Here is a 6,684-nt window from a genome sequence, read left to right on the forward strand (position 1 = left end):
CATTCTGAGAGAGATAGCAAGAGAGTTGGCTAAAGACGGCACGCTCAATAGTTTTGGAGAGAAAATAAAGAAGGGATACTGGTCTGTAGTTGTTGACATCAGAGGGATCGAGTGTTGGTTTTTTGAGAAGGGGTGCAACTCTCGCTCTCTTGAAGACGGAAGGGACATAGCCAGCGGTCAAGGATGAGTTGATCAGCGAGGTGAGGTAAGGGAGAAGGTCACCGGAGATGGTCTGGAGAAGAGAGGAGGGGATAGGGTCAAGCGGGCAGGTTGTTGGTCGGCCTGCCGTCACAAGTCGCAAGATTTTATCTGGAGAGAGAGGGGAGAAAGAAGTCAAAGCATAGGGTAGGGCAGTGTGGCATGACGAGGTACTCATAGTGCCCCGAGGTGGTACTAAATGCCGTCTTCCACTCATCTCCCTCCCGGATACGCACCAGGTTGTACGCGCTCCTGAGATCCAATTTCGTGAAGAAGCGCGCCCCGTGCAATGACTCCGTCATGCTCGCAATCAGAGGTAATGGATAGCTGTATTTTACAGTGATCTGATTTAGACGACGGTAGTCAATGCACGGGCGTAAGCCACCATCCTTCTTCTTCACAAAAAAGAAACTCGATGACACAGGGGAAGTGGATGGCCAAATGTATCCTTGTCTCAGAGATTCGGTGACATATGTTTCCATAGCCGCCGTCTCCTTCTGTGACAGAGGATACACGTGACTCCGGGGAAGTGCAGCACCTACCTGGAGGTTTATCGCACAATCCCCCTGTCGATGGGGTGGTAATTGAGTCGCCTTGGGCAAGTTGCAGCGGAGGGTGCAGAGCTGGTGGCCGGGGCAGGGGTAGCCAGGTGGAAAGCATGGCCAGCCATAGCAAAATGCTTATTGAAATTCTCGATTATCGTAGATTTATCGGTGGTGACAGTGTTTTCTAGCCTCAGTGCAGTGGGTAGCTGGGAGGAGGTGCTCTTATTCTCCATGGACTTTACAGTGTCCCAAAACTTTTTGGAGTTAGTGCTACAGGATGCACATTTCTGTTTGAACTTTATATAGTACAACCACAGTCACAAAGCCATTTGTTCCTTATAAGTGGCAAAAATGTACCTCTACCATAGACCAGTTAAACTGGCACAACACTTCCAATAAAGGGTGGCCAAAAGAACAATCTGAAAGCCATTCTCGCAGTAAACCACGCCTCCAATATAATTTCCCAATGTGCCTTGCCTTTTCGAGTGCATTGTTGAGTTACCACCCATGACTGTATTTGTTAGTGACAGAGACATGTTGTTGAATTAGTTCATTTTTTGTCCTGTGACCTACACCAAGTGAGTTCCTGGGCATACAGCATATTATCATTAGAATGAAACTCTTATGCCACTACATCAAATATTTCTTAAGGGCTTATTTTTAGGTGTAGCTTAACGCTAATACAACAGCCTGAAACTCCTGGGTTACAGGCCACATCAGGCCTGCAAGTAGGCTTGCTAAATTCCCAGATTTTCAAAAAATCCTGCTTGAAGGAATTCCTGCTTATTCCCTACTGTTTCCAGGACTTTTCCAACCTGGATTTCTGGAAAACTTGGGAAGTTTGTGAACGTTACGAGAAATGTGCAACCCTACCTGCAAGTCACATTATGCTGGCTTGCAAAGTGATTTGCAATTCCTATTGGAATCCAGCCAAAGTTAGGATATCCAACAGTTGGAATTTTTATTCACCTGCAACCTGCATTCATAATGACTGTAAGGGTTTAAGCTGGACAACCATTTCACTAAAGGGTGCAAAAAATCTAACTAACTGATTCGATTAGTTGAGAAAAATGTATGTTATGTATCTTTGTGTAGCATAAGATTAATCAATCAATCAATGTACATGCAAAAACACATTCATTCATTAACCTGCAGTAGAGCATATGTGATATGATCCTCTGTAGCTCAGCTGGTAGAGCACGGCGCTTGTAATGCCAAGGTAGTGGGTTCCATCCCCGGGACCACCCATACACAAAAATTTATGCACGCATGACTGTAAGTCGCTTTGGATAAAAGCGTCTGCTAAATGGCTTATTATTATATGATGATGATAATAATTATGGTACAAATTTGCCTTTTTTGGGGTACCACCCCAGCGACAAAGCCATTAGTTCCCTTGAGGTGGCAAAAATTCATAATTGTACCTTATGTTGGGTATTATTAAGGATATTGAGGGTACAAAAAAATCGTTTTTACCCTGGGAAACAGAAATGTACCTTCACATTGTACCCAATTTTTGTAAGTGAGACTGTGATGATTGTACCTTTATATTCAAAATATAGGGTACAAACATTTACCATTATACTCTGTGTGTACCCTAAAATGTAAGATCATTATGTGTACCTCTGATGGTACATTATGTGTATTTTGATATTTTTGTACCCAAGGGAACGATACCGTACCCTTATTCTAAGAGTGTATAGGCCGAAAGAGAGACCCTGGGAGAATGTGTGTTGAAGGTTATGCAATCGGCCCACCACACTGAGACGGCACAGACCTCTAGTGTGCTGCATGGAGCGTGTGTGTGTTTGTGTGTGAGAGAGAGTGTGTAGGGGTTTCTGAATGGGACTAGAGGAGGGGGGGGGGGGTAGAAGAGGGTGCAGAGCAAAGTAGACGAGAAGCTCATTAAAGGCTGAACTACGGTTTGGAGTTACCGAGATCCCCACCCCTCCATGCACGTTATATAGTGAAACCTGGACACCAACAGGCCAATATCTGGCTAACCATTCAAACCATAAGACTGTCTTTACATCACTATGAAAGGTAAGTACCACTGGGTGAAGAAAATGCTTACTTTCTCATGCATCTGTACTGATGAAAGCATCATGCACAATTACAGTGACATATTTCCTGCTTTATTTTAGGTTGGCATGAGTTTGGCTCTTCTAAAAATAACAGTTTGTTCAATGGTTAAGTTTAATGAATATTCTGTGAGTATTGTGGAATCCTAGATGTTGGCTCTGCTTCATGCTTGGTTTGTCTTTATGAAGATATCTCATCTGGTTTGGTGATGCTTCCTTATTGGGGCATTTGGTGACACATTATTTGGCACTTTTCTGATTGTATAATGTTGAAAACTGTAGCTGATGTTCGGAATAGTTGATCTATTGAGTGGAGCTCATGTCCATGGAACGTGTCCAGTCTTTAAGATATTCAAGTCATGGATATACTCTAAGAAGTGAAGGTTGACAGCTCTTCTATTGGTGACCACATACAAATGCATTAAACATCTAAACCATTTTAAATGCAATGTGTTACTGTATAGGGATTATTATTAACAATACCTACTGACCTGGTTAACCTTGGCTAATGAATAACTTTGGAAGCATGCATGAATTACCTTGCTCTTTTGTCTTTAGAGTTACATTTATATTGGCTTATTTGGCAATGCAACCTACATAAGGAGATGTTATGTCACCCTTTATACACCCTTAATACATAAAGACATAAGCTTATAGATAGTTTGGGTTTATGCCATGCTTACGAAGACTATGTGTGCTATATAAAGCATTTATAAGTTGTAGTTATTTTAAAGTGGGACCATCCCCCAACTCCATCATGCAATTACAAGATTGTATTGTACTGTATTGTATTGTAGCTTAGTAATTGTAGCTTAGCAACAATATTGTTGATATAATATTGTTGCTAGAGTAACTGCAGAATTACTCAACAGGAATACAGTGAGATCATCCATATGTAATGTATTACCATAATAGATGCAGTCAGAGCCACAGGGGAAGTCATTCTCTGTATGTTGCCCATCCTTAGCTGCTGCACTTTTCTGGATAATGGGACCGATCTAGAATATTATTGTTTTGTTCTGTCAGACGGACAGAGTGAGGGGCATACAAATAGATTGAGTACAGTAATAGTTTTAGTAATAGTTTTGAATGTGGTTTGTATTTTTCTGGTTCTTAAAACATTCTGCTTTTTAGCTCTATGATACGGGGCCCTATTAGCAGATCTGATCTGATCCTGTGGTGGAAATCAATTTCATTGTTTTCATTTTCACTGGTGGTTTTCACTTAGTTGTGTCCTCAACTGATCCAGGAACTTGTGCCTTGACAGTACATTTTGATCACAATCAATATGGTGGGTTTTCACCCAGATCTAAGTATTGACTTAACTTATCTCGAACAAACAATGGGACTCAGATATTGGAGAATTTGAACATTGATGTACAGTATCACACATACAATGGAAAGTCTTAAATAAAAAGTTAAATAATTCCAGACAGATTTGTTGAATAATTTTATCAGAGATGTTAAATCATCTAACTTTTTTATAATTTTAAAATGGGTTTGGTAATGGGTTGCATAATTGAAATCCAATACACCTGCCAGGCAATCTGAAAATACTACATTCTTCTAGCGTGTTGGAATATGCCAGGTAACTGAGATCATGCTTGGCATTTTCCACTGTACAAACGTTAACAGTTAACATGTGCATAAACCTGACGTTTGGAGACTTTACAGTCTGTCATCTGTCAGTGTGTCTTTAACTGATTGACTGAGTATTATTATGTTATGAGGTCTCTTAATAAAGAAGCACAGAGGCAACGCTATGACTGCGTTAAGTGCACTGAGCAGACCAAACATTAGGAACACCTTCCTAATATTGAGTTGCACCCCCCCACCTTTTTCCCTCAAAACAGCCTCAATTCGTTGCGCCATGGACTCTACAAGGTGTCGAAGGATTAAAGATGCTGGCCTATGTTGACTCCAATGCTTCCCACAGTTGTGTCAAGTTGGCTGGATGTCCTTTGAGTGGTGGACCATTCTTGATACACAGAGGAAACTGTTGAGCTTGAAATACCCAGAAGCGTTGCAGTTCTTGACTCTAACCGGTGCGCCTGGCACCTACTACCATACTCAGTTCAAAGGCACTTAAATATTTTGTCTTTCCCATTCACCCTCTGAATGGCACACATACACAATCCATGTCTCAGTTGTCTCAAGGCTTAAAAATCCTTCTTTAACCTGTCTCCTCCCCTTCATCTACACTTATTGAAGTGGATCATAGCTTTTACCTGGATTCACCTGGTCAGTCTATGTAATGGAAAGAGCAGGTGTTCTTAATGTTTTGTATACTCAGTGTATATTAACTGGTCGTTAAAACCACCTAAAACCAATTTAGGCATAGATCATGGAAATAACAGCTACAGTGGGCTCTCAGCGCTGGTAGATGTGATGACATGCTACATCGTTCTTCAAACAAGTGTACATCTAGTTCCAAAATTCAAATATTTTTCTGCTTTGTGTGCCAACATTAACGGTAACGTGCGGTGCTTTGTGGCACACCTATAACGCCTAAGGAAAAACTGTCAGGAAAATAGGGCTGTTGTGAATATAGGTGATTCTGTTGGAACTTCCAGTCCAACTCCTCTGACTATCGTTGTTATGATGCCAAGAATCGTAATCACCTATATTCACAACAGCCATTGATTATTTCACATTTCATGAATTCCATAGCAGCATAGGTGCCAATGACATAGGAGAATAAGATCTGAGGGCCAGCATCAGTCCACACCTAGGAAAACCACATGATTGAACACACATGAACACACAAACGCATCCAAACCCACAAACAGATTCTGACACTAAATTAGGAACACAACATGAACACAAACATGCACGCACAGTCAAATAATAACCCCTGGGTTTTACAGGAAAAACACTGCAGCTGAACAGTCATTCCTTCATGGCTCTGTGCTACTTCACAGCTCTGTTCTCTTTTCTGAAGCACATGCAGATTTGGAACCAGGCTAGGTCTGTGAGAGGTTTTGCTGAGAAAGTGACTTGCCGTTATCCTGTGGTAACTTAGTGTTTGAGCCTCCTAACCATAATAATAAAGTTGAAAAAAGGAACATACTTTTTTTCATCCTATTTGTAGAATATCATGGAATTATTGTCCAATATCGATATATTGGTGAAACAATATATTGATCGGGCACAACTTAAGGGTTTTGATTATTTGTGACATATAACACTTAGAAGCATGCTTCTTTTTTTTCTGAAATCTGTAGTCCTTCATCCATCTATGGTCTGTCGATGATTGAAATAACTAACTGTAGCCTAAACACAAACCATGATGAAACCCTAACATCGTAGTTAGCTATATTGTGTTGTGTTTTGATCATCAAAGTGATGACTAAAGGGTGGAAAGCAGCTTTGTGACTTTCCATCAGTACGGTGACAGAAAGAGTGATATCCAGTCGGCTACCCGCTGTAGTCAGTCAGTGAGTCTGTTATAGTGCAGGCCTTTATGAGAGACGTGAATGCTGGCCCAGTGGCTTGGCTTGAGGCTTGGCGTGCTCAGTCCTCCTCAGTCTTGGTCTTCATTTCTCACAGCCCACACTTCCCCTAGCTTCTCTGTAAACATCTATCTGCAAAGTGGCTATTTCTGTCCTGTCCTGTTACTAAAAATGTGGCAAATATTTATTCTCACCTAGTAAAAAAAAAGTGGGGACTGCTCCCCTAGACTGGAGTCTGGAGAGATCTCAGTGTGAAGGAATTTCACTTGTGGCTCACACTGCCCCCTTGGCCCACACTGAGCCTGTGAAAACGAAGGTAAAGTGTGATCAGGCTTCCTGGCAGCCTGGAGCTCTCCTCTCCTTCACAGCAGCACAAAGAAGCCCCTGGCCAATAAGGGGCTCCAGTCC

This window comes from Coregonus lavaretus, assembly GCF_964263955.1.
Source record: "Coregonus lavaretus genome assembly, chromosome: 9".
In the NCBI taxonomy this organism is placed as follows: domain Eukaryota; kingdom Metazoa; phylum Chordata; class Actinopteri; order Salmoniformes; family Salmonidae; genus Coregonus; species Coregonus lavaretus.